The 18,511-nt window shown below is 34.4% G+C and overlaps 1 long non-coding RNA gene across 2 annotated transcripts in view; it reads right to left on the bottom strand.

Annotated features, from left to right (window-relative positions):
* Positions 1–18,511, bottom strand: part of LOC116281787 (uncharacterized) — an 84,580-nt gene that overhangs the window by 38,678 nt on the left and 27,391 nt on the right. The window contains exons 3-4 of one of the 2 annotated variants that reach the window (XR_012075988.1): positions 9,185–9,296; positions 6,961–7,186 (exon numbers count right to left, since the gene is read on the bottom strand). The exons of the other annotated variant lie outside the window; for it this stretch is intronic. This is a non-coding gene — a long non-coding RNA (uncharacterized lncRNA). Of the gene's footprint in view, positions 1–6,960; positions 7,187–9,184; positions 9,297–18,511 lie in introns of those variants that run through there. 2 annotated transcript variants of the gene reach the window in all.

The following is an 18,511-nucleotide window of genomic DNA, read 5'->3' as shown; positions in this document are numbered from 1 at the left end:
AAGTCATTAGTAGAGCGGTGATCTTGCCCCATTTCTTCCACCAACTCCATACAATGCCTCGGCCGTGGGATTTGCTGTTTTCTAAACAGCTAAAAATCTGATGGGATCGTATAATATAACATTTAAGATCTCATGCATGGAATCACTTAGATCTGGTTTCAAAACACCCCTCTGGTACTAAAATCTGTGTGTCCATGGCAAGATGCTGAACTTCTGAAGTCTGCATTTTCTTCTCTGCAAAAGAGATATAATAATAACTACCTCATATGGATGTTGAGATGAATAAATTAAATAATTCATGGACATTCATTACAGAGCATAAAGTATGCACTCAGTGGTGGTGGCTATTATATATAGGTGGCTATTGTTTGCACATGTTTTTTATGCTTATGGTGTTATTCTTTCCCTCACTTTCGGCTGAATTATCTATACTCTAAGTATACCTTTCTCCAGGGAGAAAGCCACTCCTCCCAGGAGCCCTGATCCTTCTGCTGTCTCAGGAGTCAAGAAACTACAGACTGAAAAAGCTACGACCTGCAGACAAATCTGGTCGCTTCTTTTTGTGAAACAAGCGCGTTAGCACAGCAGCAGAGCTGAGTGCTGGCAGCAGAACCCGTATGACCCACAAAACCAAAAATTTTAACTATCTGACCCTTTTCAGAAAAAGCCTGCTGACCCCGGCTCTGTCTTATGATAGCTCCTAGCATCTTGCTCTGCTGTCTCCTCGCGTGTCTCCCTGCAACTGGTGACCTCCTTCAGGTCAGAAACAGTTTTCATCCTTTCTTCAACACTTAGCACATTGCCTGGCAAATAGTAAACTCTCAGCCTATCCTTACTGAGTGAATGAAAGAATTATCTTCCTAAAGGTTTTTTTTTTTTTTTTTTGGTCAAAATGGCAACAGTGTCTAAACATTCTCTGTGAATTCAAAGTAGTAAGTTCCGAACTTTAATTAGGCCCTACTTATGTGCTAAATTTATAATCCCTAACAAAGATGAATCTCATAAAGAACAGTCTTATGAAATAAATCATATTATTATTTCCTTTCTATATGTCCCTCTGATTTAGAGGTACAAAGAGCTCAAGTAACTTGACCAAGGTCCCAGGATTAGGAAGTGATAAAGCCAGGCAGTCTGACCCAGAGCCATCTCAGTTACTAAGTTATAAAGCCTTCTTGTAGTAAAAATGAGGAGAGAGCTGAAGTAAAATAAGGTTTTGGTCTGCTGTGAACCTGAAACTGCTCTAAAAAAATAAAGTCGATTAAAAAAATAAGGTTTTTGTTTTAATAAGCATTACTTTTAACAAGTTTTAAAATAAGTTCAAACTAAAACGTAAAAATTTAGACTAGCTCCTTCCGGACAATCTGTCGTGGCAAAATGCAGGAGAGAACACGTTAAGTCCTAGCGTCTGCTTGAACCTTAATTATTGTTGTTCTTATTGTTACTTTTGTGAGGCAAATGCTGGAAAACACTCAAAGAGCCTTATTATTTCTCTATTATATAATGTATCTTAAAAGCCAGACTATTGATTATGTTCATAACTAAAAGTGAATAGTAAGAATACACGATAAATGCAACCCTTTAGAAATATGATACCATCAGCCCCCGGAATACATCTCACATCTTAGATGAAATATAAAGAAAGGAACATTATTAAATAGAAACCTTCAAGAGTGATGTAAATATTAATAAATAATTAAAGTGCTATAGTAGGGGAAAATTCAATTACTTTCAAGTACATTGAAAGCATTTGCTTAGACTGATAAAATGTGACAAAAAAATAAGATCTTTAAACACAGATAAATTGAGGTCACATGCTGATATAATCTCAGTTTTTGACAATATGTCTCAAGTTGCTTTAAGTTTATTAGATAATTCCACTGTTAATGTTTTAGCTGGAATTCTCATTCTTTAAGCTTATTTTTCATAGCAATCATCATTATTATGACAACTTTTGTGTAGCCTGAGTCTATCTACACAAAAGGATGATTATACTATTTTCAACTCTTTACAACCAATGGTGAAAATAAAATAAAAACTGTAAGGATATATCAAGTATTTATAGAAATAACAAGTTTTTCTGGAAACCTTACCTTTCTGCATATTAAGTAGAAAGTATTAAACAGAAATGATAAGTTTAATTTTCCACTAGAAAATAATGGACAAAGATGGTAGGTCTTCAGATGTGCAGAAAATTCAATCATTTCTAAACGCTTCAACAAATATTCAAATGACTTGTCTCACACAAGTGGAGGGGAAAATACCGAGCTTGGCCCTTTGGTCCTGCATGTTGGCCACCCTGGCTTCTATGCAGATGAAGTATAATCTCAGAAAAAAGTTACGTGAATGCAGTAGAATTACATTCTCACTCCCTCCTAAAAGAATAGGAGTCAAGAAACAAATGAAAGAAAAAAAAAGAAAAATATTTTCTTTTCAAAGAAATGAGAGAGTAAACTTTGTATTTATGTAGAATTTCCTCTCTCCTCTTTTTTTTTTTTTTCCAGGATGAAAGCTTAGAGGGTTGACTCTTTTCTCTTAAAACAGGAATTGTTAAAAAAAATGAGTTTAATTTTCCATCAGAAAATAACCATCAGTTCTATATACATGCTCATGTCATTAGTGAATGAATATATTTCTTTGCCTTTCTTTCCAATCTGTAAGCCTCTTTTTTGTTTTCTTGTATACAGCATTGCTTAGATACAGTAATAAAGTTATAAATGCTTTAATAACAACATCAACTTTCTGGACTATATATATGTAAAATTACATTATTACATAATAAATATATAGCTTGATAAATATAATTATATATAAATAATCCACCCAATAACTGCTAAATATGAATTATTTTAATGTGTCATGGAATATTCATCAAGATAAACCATATTCATGCTCATTTAAAACAAGTCACAGCAATTTTAAAAAGAATGAAATCATACAGCATTTTTTAACTACAACAAATTTAAGTTAAAAATTAGTAACAGAAAGCTTCCTAGAAAACCTAAAATATTTGGAGATTAATTAATACATTTCTAAATAATTTGTTGATCAAAGAAGAAATAAAAAAGGAAATTGGAATAGATCTTGAAATAAATTAACTAAATGAAAATACATGAATAACCGTGAGACGCAGTTAAATCAGTAATTCAAGAGCAATATATAACTATAAATGTTGACATTACAAAAAGATTTAAAATGGAGTATCTAAGCTAAGCTTCCACCTTAAGAATCTAAAAAATAAAATAAAATAAATAAAATAAAATACAATAAAAACCTGAAAACAAAATGGAGAAGAGAAAAAGAATTTTTTTAAAAAATAGCAAAACCACATATTCGTCCTTTGAAGATAAAAATCAGATTGGTAAAACCTTACTAGACTGATGAAGGAAAAAAAGAGAGAGAGCACATATCACCATTTGAGGAATATGAGGGGAGTTGTCATTACAGATCACAGAGACATTAGAAAGGCAGTCAGGAAAAACCTCATACTAATAAATTCAACAACTTAGATGAACATAAAGTTCCCTTTGAAGACAAAATTACCAAGACTGCCTCAGAAAGAAACTGAAAATCTGAACAGGTCCATCACTGTTAGAGATGTGGTGGTGTGATATAAAAGCTTCCTGCAAAAGAACTCTCAACCCAGATGGTCTCCCTGGTGAATACCAGATCTTTAAGAAATAAAGAATACTAAATCCTAACTCTTTCAGAAAACAGGGGACGCACTGCCCTGATACCAAAACTAAACACAACAAGGGACAGAGAAAGGGAAAAAGAATAGCTTACCGATGTATTACATGGACAACAAGGAAAAAAAGAAAAATTAGCAGTTATATTCAGCAATACTTATAAAGTACAAGAAATCTTGACCAAGTAGAATTTATCCCAGAAATAGTGTTTAATCCCAAGATTGGTTTAGTATTTAAACATCAATCATAAGTCACCATTTTAACAGAGTAAGGAGAAAATACATAGGACCTTCTCAATAGATGTAGAAAATCATTGAACAAAATTTGGCGTCCACTGATGATGAGCTCTTGGGAAAAAGAGAGGAAAAAGATGGAGCCTCTTCAACTGGACATGGGGTTCTATGTAAAATCTTTCTCTAACCTCCCAATTAATAGTGAAACATTGGATTCTCCCCCTTAATATTAGGAACAAAGAAGGCCTATTTAGTGCAATATGCAAGAAGGCAAAGAAGAGGCATATAGATTGGAAAGGAAGGTGTAGAAATCTATTTTTGTAAGGTCACAGTATACTAGGCCTAACATACAAAATGCATTGCATTTCTGCATTACTGATAAAAAATTGGAAATTAAAATTTAAAAAATACCATTTACACGTTATCAGAAAACACAAATACCTTCTGGGTAACAATATTTGCAAGATCTACATAATCACAACTGTAAAACATGGCTGAGAAGAGAAGGAAATAAATGAAGAGGTACATCATATTCAAAGATTGGAAGACTCAGTATTTTAAAATGTCAAGTCTCCCCAAATTGACCAAGAGATTTAACACAATCTTGACCAAAATCCCAGCAAGCTTTTTTAAAATACAAATTGACAAGATACTGCTAAAATTTATACTGGAATCCAAAGAATCTACATAGGTGAAACAATTTTGAAATAGCAGAAAATATTTGGAGGAGTTCCAACACCTTATTTCAATATTCCCTCTACAACAATCAAGACGGCACAATATTGGCGTAAAGATAGATATATAAACCAATAGAATTGAATTGACTGTCCATACATATATCTAAAGATATAAGGTCAATTAATTTTGTTTAAAGATGAAAAGGTAATTTGTGGGTAATAGATAATGGTTTCAATTAATGGGCCTGGAAAAATTTCATATTCACATGAAAGAAAATGAACTTGATATTGATGAACCTTACCTCCCTCCACATTCAAAAAAATAATTCAAAAAAGATTCATTGTTCATGAACATAAAAGCCAATAGTATAAAACCCCCAGAAGGAAACAGGGTAAAATCGTCATTATTTTGGCCAAGATTCCTCAACTAAAGCAAATAAAAACACTTTAAAAAACTGATAAATTGATCTTTATCAAAATGAAAAACTTCTCTTCAAAAGATATGGTTTAAAAAATGAGGTGAACCATAGTGGCAAAAAGCTGTACATTTATCTGACAAAAGGCTTCTATCCAAACCACACAGATAGATGACTGATGACGATAAATACGATGCACAACAGATACAGATACAGGTGCAGATATAAACTCCTACAGCCCTGTAACAATTAAATTTGTTTCAGTGAGCAAAGGATTGGAAATTCAGAACAGACGTCAGAATGGCCAATGAGTAAAGATGCTCAACATCCTTCATCACCAGAGAAACATAAATTAAAACTCTAATAAGATAGCATTATAGACTCACTAAAATGGCAAAAATGTAAATGATAATACCAAGTGCTAGAAAGAATGCAGAGCAACTAGAATTCTCACTAGTGACAAGGATGCAAAATTTGAGAGACAGTTTGCTCTAGCCAGCAATCTCTTATAAAGTTTGACCCAGAGATTCCCCTTTTAAGTATTTACCCTAAAGTATGGAGAAGATACAGACATATAAAAATTTGTACACCAATGTTCATAGTAATTTTATTCAAATGTCAAAAACTAAAATAACTCCAATATTCATTCATAGGTATACTGATAAATTGTATTTTTACAATGGAATACTGAGAAGCAATAAAATATAACAGACCACTGATACAAAACCATGATCGAATCTGGGAACAAAGAGCACACGGTGTACAATTCCATGGATGAGAAACTTGACAAGCACTGCATCTGATACACAGCAACACAAGCAGATCGGCGGCCTCCGGGTACTAAGGATGGGCGTGGGGATCACTTGGGTGGAGCTCAAGGGACTATCTGAGGTGATGGAAATGTTTTTATCTTAATTGTGGAGGCAGTTACACAGGCATATAAATTTGTCAAAGCACACTGAAGTGTACATTTAAAATGGGCTGCATTTTGTCATATGTAAATTGTATCTCAACAAAGCTGATTTTAAAATAGTGAATAAGACTTTTCACTCATCAGTACAAAAATTTTTGATAATAGGCTATGGAAAAACAGATATTTTTAAACAGATTGCCACCTGAAATGCATAACTTTAAGCCAAGGTATTTTCACATTATTTTTCCAAAAATTAAAAATGTGTGTCTGTGTGTGTGTGTGTGTGTGTATATATGCCTTCTGACTCAGTCCTTCCACAACAAAGAATTAATACTAGAGTTACACACTCCCACATTCAACATGATATATGCAAAAGGCTTCCATTTCATAACTATCTGTAATAGTAAAAAGAGAAAGAAGTAACTTCAGTGTCTGTCAGTAGAAGACTGGTAAAACAAATGAGGCAATATTCATTCAATGGAATACTATCCAGCTATAAAAATAATGAAAATGTGCATTATATAATGAAGTCGACTAATCTGTAAGATTCACCATTTTAAAAAGCAAGGTGCAGAATTTTTATAGTATACTACCTTTTTGGGTTAAGATATATCTGCTTTGTGTGTACTTAAAGTTCTCAGAAATACAGCTATTCAGAAAATTGATCCAACTGGGTGATCTGGATAGGAAACACCGTGATTAAGAGTCAGGAGTTGGGAGGAGAGTTTTTAATGTATACTGTTCTAAACTTTCTGACTTTGAACTGTTCAAAAATAAATATAATCGAAAAGCAACACAACTTTAAAAAATGAGAATACCATTTGTAAAGGACTAGATAAAATAGACAAATGGATTATATTAAGAAAGAGATTCATAAATTTTTTCAAATTGATGTTAGAGTAAAGGAGTCATTCGAATCATAAAGGCAGAATTGGCAATTTCATAAACAATGTTAGGCAATTAAAAAAAACCAGACCTGAATTATGTGAGTAATGTTTTCCAATCAAGTACATATCACAAAAAGCAACGTGAAACTGGTTTCAGATAATTTATTGACTTACCCAGCGGATGTTTAGGGCAGTGCTTAGTTCACCTGTGGCTTGATGCCACCGTGACAACTACATTACCAGGACCTGGTCTCTTCATCTCTTAGTTTTGTTCTGCTTTTTCCTGTGTGTTGGCTTCATTCTTAGACAAGGTCTTTGCCTGAGCTACAGCAGCTCTAGACATCATATTTCTCTCTCTTCATATCCAGTGAAGTCTGATAATTATAAAATAAATTGAATTTCATCTATCAACTGTAATTTGTGACGTTAATAGACTAAAGAGACAAAATTATGTAATTTTCACAATTGAGGCTAGGAAAGGCATTTGATAAAAGGCAAGCTCTATTTTTCACAAAAGACAGCAAATTAGGAATAAAATAGAACTATCTTTAACTTAGTAAAAGATATATTCCAAAACCCACAGTAAACCTTGTAATTAATTTAAAAAAAACATTTAATGCATTCCCTTTAAGATGGGAACTAGACAAAAAGCCCCACTAACACTGCTAATATTTAACCTACTATTGGAAGTTCTGGCAAAGATACAAAGGAAGAAAAAAAAATAACATAAGCATTAGAAGATAAGACATAAAGCTGTCATAATTTGCAGATGATGTGAACATCTACTTATGAGAGATTTGGTTCTCTACACTAACAGTAGCCAAACAGAAATCAAGTTTAAGAGGATAACATTCACAATAGCAACAAAAATAATAAAGTGCCTAGGAATTCCTTTAAAAGAATATACAGGACCACTATGGACAAAACTTCAAAGCATAGAACATAGTAACATAGAAAATAATCTGATAAAGAGAGGGGCATTCCAGGCTCTTGGATGATGTGTCTCAATGCTGTAAGAAGTCACTACTCTCTAAATTAACCTAAATATTCAAGGAAGCCACAAAAGAATTTTTAATCATTTTGGGAAAAAAAAAAAAAACGATCCACAAATAGTTAAGTCAACCTTTAAAAACTGTAGAGGGGAACTTGCTCTGTCAGATAAGATAGTCTACAAAATACAGTAATAAATGTAACATGCTATTGGTGCAACCACAGATAAATGAACCAGTGACTATTCCAGTGAGTCCAGACAGATCCCCATAGGATGAGAACTTCATATACAATAAAGCCAGCACTACAAGTCAATGAAGAAATCCGCCAAGATCAAATGTGGAGAATCTTGTTCAGCGGGAATTCTTACACCAGAGAGAGTGTAAGTTGCTACGACCACTTTGGAATGCAATTTGGAGCGCACATTCTCATGCACTATGGTACAACAATTTTTGCACAGGTGCCCCGAGAGTCTTGGACTATTCACAATAGAAAGAATACGTAAACAACCCAAATGTCCGTCAGTGGAACAATGAATTAAAAATACTACATTGATGCGAGTTGTAGTCATAAGACACAATACGCAAAACTACAGGTGTACACAGAACAGATGAATTTTGGAAACAAGACGTTGAATGAAAAAGGCAAGTCCCAGAAAACTACACAATGTATGACATCACATTTGTGATACCACAAAAATAAACAATATTGCTTAGAGGCGTGTGTGTGTGTGTGTGTGTTAAACAGTAATAAAAAAGAAAAAGCAGGTTCTCTGGAACTTCTAGCGTGCCTTATCCACCCTAGAGAAATCCCCTTGGCAGAGCTGCAGACACGTGCAGTGAGACTCCATCTGCTTTAACAGGAATGGCGAGTGCCAAGGCGATGTAGGTGGGGCACCGACAATGTCTGCTACACAATGAAACACAAACACAAGCTGAAGACTGTGATTACTTCTAGAGTGGAAATAGGTACAGGTAACAGGGGAGAGCGCTTAGTAGGTATTTGTAACCTGTAGTTCTTAAATTATAGCTTGGTTTGTTACTTTTATTATGTTTCATATCTCACACACATTCTTTCAACACTTCATTAAAATAATAAAAGGAAAAATAAAACATTTTTCTTGACAGGAAAAAGTAAGTTTAAAAAAAAAAAAGAGCTCCCAATTAGGAAAAAGTTGTTCCCAGCTACAAAAAACCTGTTAATTGCACAGTCTGTTTTCTGTAGAGTACAAATATGAGTGTTTTATTTTTTCCTTCAAAAATTGTTCTGTTTACTTTTCCTTTTTGGTCTCTTAAGACATCTTGGGCAGAATATATAGCTATGCACGCATTTTCAGATATTAAATCCAGTTGATTGTCTCCCATGGATGATTCAGTGCTCACCTTCCGACTGCCAGTGCCTGCAAGGTAGCAAGTGGAAAGGAGGCGCCGGTGTGGAGGACATTTGCAGTCCTCTTGCCCCACAACACCTCTTCTCCTTCCAGAATCCCCAGGGCTGGGAAAGGAGAAGAGACATAAGACTTTCTAGCAAAAGTCTCCCTGACTGTGATAGCTGTATATTACAGAAGGGGTAAGTCTTATTAGCTCTTTCGGTCCAGTCTTGGTTAATGATGCCCTGGGCACAAGTGTGTGCCCAGTTGCTTCTCTCCGAGTCATCTTGGAAGCCCCAGGAGAAGAGCCAAATTGCAGGTGCTCAACTCCCCCATGCGAAAGATGCACTCTTATCTCCAGCCCCCTCAGCTCAATTAGACTTTCATATACTCCACTGCCTCTGGCTGCTGGGGTCTCTCACCTGGCCATCTTCACGAGAGGGGTGCCAATTTAGGGTGCTAGGGTTGGGGTGTTAGAACAGTGGAAACTCAGACATCTGCCATATCCATTTTACTTATGAGATGTCCATGTTAGCATACTGAACTCCATTATCTTATTTAATTCTCACATTAGTCCTATGAGGTAAGTACTGTTCTTAACTTCATTTTACAAATGTGGAAACTGGAATTCAAAGATACTAAAAAGCCTGAACCTAACAATTGAATGCCAGGGCTGGACAGAACCAAAGCACTCTGACTTGAGAACCTGAAACCAAAGGATAATCAATAGGACGCTTGGAGGAAATGAAATCAGACAAATGGAGGCAATTTCATCCAGGCCAAGTTCAGATATGACGAATCATTCTTGTCTCCACCAGAAATCTTATTCATTGTCCTGAAGATTCAGTGTCCACCTTCCCTGAAATGTGCTGATTGTTTAATCACTAACCTACAAATGTCAACACTTTGATCTCTTGGCTTATTTTTTCTAAATACTGTATCTATTAAATTTTTCTTTAGATACTTTAAAAAATATTAGTTAGGCTACAGTTTTATGCTGATCATAATTTTGTATGTATCTTTCTCTTAAAAAAATGGTCTCTTTCCCGAATCTAAATTATTTGAAAGACATATAAATTACCCACACAATTGCAATATTCAAACATATAATTATGTGTGTAGGAAAACCAAAAGAGTACACGTAACATCTTCTGGAACTAATAAGCATTTTTAAAGAATGGTGTCAGGAAACAAGATCAAGATACAAAAGTCAATCATATTCTTAATTACTAGCAAAATTGGAATTTTAAATTTTAAAAATACCATTTACAATATCACTGTAAAATATGAAATCACTGGGAATAAAGTGAACAAAATTCATACTGAATCTATATGCTGAAAGCTAAAAAAATCATTAATGGAAGAAATCAAGGGACCTAAATAAGTGGAGAGACATACTGTGATTATGGACTGAGGATACAGTATTGCTGTTATATAAATCCTCCTCAATATAACCTATAGATTCAATGCAATTCTAATCAAAACCACAAGGTTTTTTTTTTAATTTATAAGTTGTATATACAATATAAACAGAAAGACAAAGGAACAGAGTAGTCAAAACAATTCTGAAAAAAGATCAAGATAGATGACTCACACTAGCCGATTTCAAGACTACACATATGCTCTAGAAATGAAGAAAAGAACACGGCTCTCGTGAGAGAATAGACGCATCGATCAATGGAACAGAATGGAAAGCCTAGAAACAGACACATACTATCCAATCAGCTGAGTTTTGACCTAAGAGCAAAGGCAATTCAAAGGAGAAAGCAGTCTTTTCAACAGAAGGTGCTGGAGCAATTGGATGACCACATGCAAAAAAAGTGAACCTGGTCGACCTAACTGTCACATCTAACACAAAAATTAACTCAGAATGGAGTTACAGATGCCACTGTGAAATGTAAAACCATAAAATCTCTAGAAAAAGTCTATATAATCTTGGGTTTTATAAACAGTTTTTCGATATGACACTAAAAATGCAATCTACAAACATAATACATTGGATTTAATCAAAATTAAGAATGATTTGGCAGTTTCTAATAAAGTTAAACATACACTTACCATACAAACCCAGCAATCCTATTGCTAGGTATTTGCCCAAATGAGCTGAAATCTTTTGAGCACACAAAATCTGTATGAGAATGTTTATAGCAACTTTATTCATAATCACTGAAAACTGAAAACATCTGTCCTTCAATGGGGATGTGGCTAAACAGGGTTATACCCATGTGATGGAATACTGCTCAGCAACCAAAATCAATGACCTACTGCATCATGAAACAACACGGATAAATCTTAAGTCTATTTTACTAAGTGAAAGAAGCCAGCTAAATAGTCTATGTGTATATATGACATTCTGCGAAAAACAAAACTAAGAAGACAAAAAACAGATCAGTAGTTGGCAGGAATGCAGACGGGAGGAGGAGTTGATCATAAGGAGCACGTGAGAAAATTTTGAGGGGAATAGAACTATTCCGATGGTAGATACATGATTACACATTTGTCAAAACCCTTAGAACTGTACACAAAGAAGATTGATGTTACTGTATGCAATCAAAAAAATAATTGACCAGGATGCCAGGATGCTGAAGAGAGCCTCAAGTGTATCGCAGTCGGTGACACATGAATCTGTGTGACAAACATACGACATAATCACACTGAAGGGAATGTGAAGCAAAGGAGCTGACCGTTGTCTGGTTGTACAACGGTGTTTTAAGTAGCTGCTGTAAGGCTAAAGACAGAAAGAGCTGTGCACAAACACTTCCATTGGTAAGACTGTTTCTCACTGAGTAGGGGTTAGTAACTCTGAAACTATCACTGAGTAGGGGTTAGTAAAACTGAAACTACATTACATGTTGAAGAAGCCTGAAGAAGGAAGTAACTATATGCTAGATAATGGCAGCCAGGTTTCCCACCATCAAGAAGTAACAAGTAAGCTGTGGCAGTCTACAAGGAACCCTGTAATGCTGTATTGGAGTCTTCGGAGATAGCAGTATGTTACTTTTGATTTCTAAGTACTGTTTTTTTAAATAAAAAGTACCAGGGCTTCTTCTCAAGTAGCTGAATATAGGCTTCGAGCTGGAAAAAGACAAGGTGAACTTGGAGCACTGTGTGGTGTCAAAAAGGAAAGAATTACTCCAAAAGTGAAAAAAATAAGTAAGAAGGAAGGACAGAAGGAAGGAAGGGAGGGAGGAAGAAAGAAGGAAGAAAAGGGAGTGAGGTAGGAAGGGAGAGAGGGAGAAATAAAAAGAAAGAGAGAAAAAAGAAAAGAAAAAGAAAGAAAGAAAGAAAGAAAGAAAGAAAGAAAGAAAGAAAGAAAGAAAGAAAGAAAGAAAGAAAGAAAGAAAGAAAGAAAGAAAGAAAGAAAGAGGGAATGAGGGAGACATGCCAATCAAAAAGAGCCCCTTGACATCCAAAGCTGGAACAACTGAGCAACAATAAAAAAAAAAAAACATAGTATTGGATTATAACCCAAATTATGAAATAAATATTCATGAGCTCATATTAAAAGAGATGATTAACTAAATAAATGGGTGAGAAGAGATATTTCTTCTTTTCAGAGGAATTCTAATTAATAAACGTAGAAGATAGAAGGGAAATTGAAAATTACCATGCTACAACTAATTTTTATATATTGACCTGCTATTCAGGAATCTTGCTAAACTGATGTTTTAGTTCTAGTTAATTTTTTCCCATAGAATCTTCTGCATATGTGACCATGCTGTCTGTGGATAAAGACAGACTTACTTCTTTCTTTACAGCCTGGATGCCTTTTATTTCTTTTATTGTCTATTTGATAGGCTAGAACTTCCAGAACAACACTCAGTAGGAATGATGAGAGCAGACATTCTTGCCCCATTACATGTCCGAGGGAAAAATAACCGTCTTTACCCATTAAGTAGGATGTTATCTGTAGGTTTTTCTGAAGACATCTGTCTTAGTCTGCTCAGGCTGCTGTAACAAAATACCATAGACTGGGTGGCAATCCATTGTCCTTCTTTTTGTCTTCTTTTGGAGTATTTTTTTATTATTATTATTATTTCATTTCCTCTTCTTTGTTACTTATTAGTTCTAACATCGTGTTTTGTTACTTTAGTGGTTGATTCAGCATTTATGGAGTACATCTTTAACTCATCTACCTCTAAGTAATGTTCCACCTGACCTTGAGCACACGTTTCTTACAATAATATCCCTTCATTTCTCCCTTCTAGCCTTTGGGTTGTTTTTCAACATTTGCTTCTACACATGTTATCAACCACGACACACAAAAAAGAACTGTTGCCCTCAAATGCAGTTGTTCGTCCTGAAGCTGATTTTCAGAGTAGGATACCACACTTCTGGGAAAACTATCCTCTCTCCCTACAGATGAAAAATGATGGTCTCTCCCTGCCTACAATTGTAGACATCCGGGTAGAAGAGAACAAATTAAGGTCTCTTAATGCCCTTAGTAAACCATCCTCTATTTTGAAATAACTTCTTTTAACTTTGGGTCTGTTTTGCCAATCTTCAGCCAAGCTTGTTTTCTTTTGATTATGCTAAGGAATAATTTCACTACCACCTCATAATCTTGTGGGAGGAAAATCACATATAAATGACTTACAGAATACAGATCGTTTTATTTGCTAATATTGATAATTAATAGGTGATCACTGTTTATGAGCACATATAAATATGATCTTTATAACTCAGTGTTCAAATTTCTACATTGTATAACATTCAACATGTCAGCTATTTTGCATCTTAATATAATGTGCAAAATGTTTATAAAAATTGCAGGCACATCAGAATCTCTTGGTTCAGTTGCTTGATAAATTGGCTTATGGCTTCTGAAAAATGGATATGGTCATGGTCAAGTATATGGCAACTTCTCAAGCAATGAGTAGTTGGGTTAATTAATTATTATATGAGAAGACGATGAAATAAATGGATGAGTAAATAAATCATTTCAGTATTTTAGTGACTAGTTAGAGCTAATTGAATGGAATACGTTGTACTATATACAGACATTTTAACATGAAAAATACAAGTTATTGAAGAAAACTCTAAAATTTTATTGAAAGATATATAATATAATCTGAATAAATGCAGAAACAATCTATGTTCCAGTATTTGATAGCCTTAAAATATCAATCCTTTCCAAATTTATGTGTTATTTGTCTATATATGTATGTTTAATGCAATTAAATTACATTAGATATAATCTTTGACAAATTTTTTGAACTGGAAAAAATCATTCTAAAATTCATAGGAAAGGATAGATGTGTGAGAATTTTCAAGGAAACTGCCTTAGAGAATAAATCTTATTAAAAAGCAATTATGGAAAAGAATTTGAAAATATATATGTATGTATATGTATAACTGAATCACTTTGCTGTACACCCGAAACTAACATTATAAATTGACAATACTTCAATAAAAAGTGATTAAATAAAAAAGTAACGATGATCAAAAGTATACAGAAGTGAAAAGAAGTCTGCAGAAATATCAGTGAAAGAGAACAGAAGTCCTAATAATGCTTACAAGTTTAAAAAATTCAATTACAAATTTTAAAAATTCACATGAGAAAGGGGACAGAAAGCATTGTTAAATTATTTTTGTAGGACAACTGGCTTTCAATTTAGAAGAAAATAAATGTATAACCCTCTTTTATACTATCTATAAAAATAAATTCCAAATTTAGTAGAGATTAAAAAATAAAGAACAAAGTAACTAAGCATGAAAAATAATACAGGTAAGTATATTTATAAGCTGGAGTGAGGAAGATCTTTCTATTTAGAGGAAATTAGAAGCCATAGAGAAAAACAATACCTGTTTTTAATACATAAAAATAAAAATTTCAGTATGACAAGAAATCATTACCAGAGTTAAAAAGAAAAAAGAAAAAGAAAGCCAGGAAAATGGAGTAGCACAAAAGGAATGATATGTTACTATGTCTAAAATTGATTTTAAAGGGCAATTGGATAAAAAATGGGCAATAATTTTGAATAGGTATTTGATGAACAAGGAAATATAAATGGCCACTCAACATGAAAAATGCTAGATCAGTGTTCAGAGAAGAAAAACAGAAACCACTGTAGGTATTTCTAACAGGATGAGATTTAGGACAAGAAATTAAGTGCTTACATCCTCGCTGAACCGGCTGGAGGAAGAAGTCAGGAAAGGCCACTCTGGCTCTGAGGTTCATCCCTAGGCTTCAGAAAACCAGGAAGCTGCTGTTGTCACCAGGGCCGGGAACCATGGTAACCCGCATCCCTGGTAACCACAGCTGCCACAGGCAGATGTGGGAGATTTGTACTTTGGTTAAAGCTCCTGTGTTTGCCTACCACTGAGAGGGGAAAAACAGCTTCTGCATGAAGATTCTAAACGACAGAATTTTAACTGGGATGCCTCTGGCAAGGGATTGTGAAAAAGATAATTCTCAGAATTCCAATCCAGTCTTATGGGGAGAAAACAAGAGATGGTCAGCTTTGTGAATGGGTGATGAATCTGCATGGTAATATGGTGAGGTTTTTAAATTGTTACTTTGTAAATTCTTTTAAAAAGCTTGTTGGGATTGCAATGACTTGGTTGCTTTTTGTGTATAATATGCTGCTGTTCATCTACTCCAGGCCCAGACTGACAGCATAATCACAGAAACAGCGAGCAAAAAATACTTTCAAAATAACCCTTTTCTTTGTTTGCCTTTCTTGAAAACTGTGAAAGGCACACATAGATCAAAGTTACACTCTTTAAAAATCCCTTATGCTCCACTTCCTCAAACACAGATAATTCCATTTTTCTTTCTTTTAAACTCTTCCAGACCAAGCCAATGTGCAAAAAATCTTGATTTTTTTATTCAAACAGCCATGCCACACCACGATCCTATACAATCAAACCTCAAAGGACCAATCTTGCAAATAGTGGCTTTAACTAGTATATCTGATAATAGTTTCAAAATATTCATTCTTTACTCTAACAATTACACAAGAGGCCACATGACTTGTTTTGGCTAACGGGATATGTGATGTATCGAGGGCTTCAAAGGCACCCCCACGTTCCCATATGTGCTCTGGAGTACTTCCATCTTTGACCATAATAAGAATATGGCTGAGACAACTGTTGCCCCTCTGTCTGGGTCCCCACTGACCCACAGTAACTGCTGTGTTGCAGGTATTGTTCTAATTGCTATACAAGAGTCATGCAGATTCTGTCCTCATCACAACCCTCAGAGGTAGGTAAGACTGTTGCCTCTGTTTGCAGACGAGGAAGCTGAAGGAACAAATGCTTAAGTAGATTAGCCAAGTTTACAGCAATAGATGAGATTTAAATATACTCGAGCTTTAGACACTATTCTTTGACTACATGGCATATTTATTTTAGTACTTTCCTTTTCCAAAATGTTACAAAAATCATTCTATATTTTATTCTAAAATGTTTTAAAAGTTTTATCTTTCAGTTTTAAATCTTTCAGCTATCTAAGAAAGATTTGTTTTTATATGGTATGATGTAGAATTCTCTTTTAACACGGAAGGCTAAAATTTCCTCAGTACCTGTTACTTACTTTTCCTATAGAAGGCAGTCAAATAAATCTCTGTAGAAGTAAAATAATTTTTCTTTAGATGTTTGCATTTTCTTTATTTTAAGGCCATCATTTAGAATTTAAATTAAAACACGTTGGCAGCTGTCCACTCCTGATTCTCTAGGGCACCACTGTCCCAATGTATATCCAGCGAGGTAAATAAATGAATAGTAATATTTATAACATAGAAACAAATACATCAAAACTTGATGCAGAAACATTTGTTTCAGTTGTGCTGCCTAAAAGCCACCCAGTAATCTCCATCCTCGAATTCATCATATAACCCAGACCACAGAAATGCATTCCATGCGGTTAAAAGAATTCCAGCAAAAGAAACCAAAGAGTCAATGAATCTACAAGCTACGATTGAAGAGTATTAAGAACTTGGAATGAAGAAGAGGAGGTAAAAGAGAGTAACTGGAATTTCTGACGTGAGCAGTGTACTTTATAAATCCCACTTATTTAAAGTTTATACGTAACCTATTTTATTTTTGGATGACAATATAAAAGAAAAGTACGACATATAATTGATCAGAGTGAGTTCATCCATCACTAAGTGTTAAAAATACATTAAACTAAAAATAGATTACAAGAAAAAATAATCTTTTGCAATTATCGTCACTTTTTAAATATGAAAAGATGAGCTTAAATATAACTTGGGTAACTTTTAAAAATCTTATTTTTAGAAGTGCATTATATGCAACACATCAGTGATTTTCATTGTGTTTGTTGTATATAATAGATTAATGAAGTTGTTCATGGAATCTTCAAGGCTTGAGGGAATACAGCTTTATAATCAAAGTATAAACCCGATACTCTTTATGGGTTATTTATTGTTTTGAGCTTCTCGTAGCATTTATGTAAAGTTTCATATTTAAGAAACCATGCAATTATTTCTAAATTTTGGCTTATCACTTGCTAATAATCTAGCTCAATATTTTCATCTCTATTTAATAGGAAGGAAATGTGAGGCTGGAGATTAAATGAAGTACTTCTCACACAAAATTAGAAGATGTGATAAGTTTATTATTTTTAGATTTCTTAGGCTAAGCTAAGAACTTCCTTCCCCAAATTATAATTTAGTAAAGTATAATGTGCTCTTTCTACTAAAGTCTGGGTGTTTTGGATGTTGGCACAGTATGGTTTTAAAAAAAAAAGATGCATTTTAGTAAGAAATGTTAATAAGTAGAGGCCAAATTATGCCTCTAAATTTTTTACATTTGTGCATGTATGTGTGTGTGTGCGTGTGCGTGTGCGTGCCGTATCAACCACCCACTCCCAAGGATTCTTTTTGCCCATCAAAAGCACTATTTCTAATACGACTGCATGTTCCAGAACACAATGCAGAACATAATGTTCAACCCATCATCTATTTCCAGCATTTGCTTCCTGGAAATCGTGCTCTCCTAATATATGCATGAATGCAGTGGATGCTAGCGAAGTTACGGAGTAAAAGGAAGAGATTAGGTGTTGATGTGGCAAAGGGATAAAGGTTAGGGAAGGACACTTGCATGAAATGTCATCTGATCTAATCAGAATGACTTCTGCAACCAAATGCTGAATGCTGTCTCTAGAGGTCATGCAAGGTTTCTCTGTGTGTGTGTGTGTGTGTGTGTGTGTGTGTGTGTGTGTGTGTGTGTGTGTGTGTGTGTGTGTGTGTATCTTTAAGGACATTCCCATGGAAAGTCAAGAAACATGTTATTAAGTCTCCCAGTCTGCTGCTTGAGTAATCCCTGCCCTGAGGACTGCCTGTGAATACCAGCCTAATTTCTGGGACCAGATCTA

This window comes from Vicugna pacos, chromosome 9 (assembly GCF_048564905.1).
Source record: "Vicugna pacos chromosome 9, VicPac4, whole genome shotgun sequence".
Lineage (NCBI taxonomy): Eukaryota > Metazoa > Chordata > Mammalia > Artiodactyla > Camelidae > Vicugna > Vicugna pacos.
The sequence above is the reverse complement of the archived record's forward strand: the minus strand, read 5'-3'. Positions and strand labels throughout refer to the sequence as shown.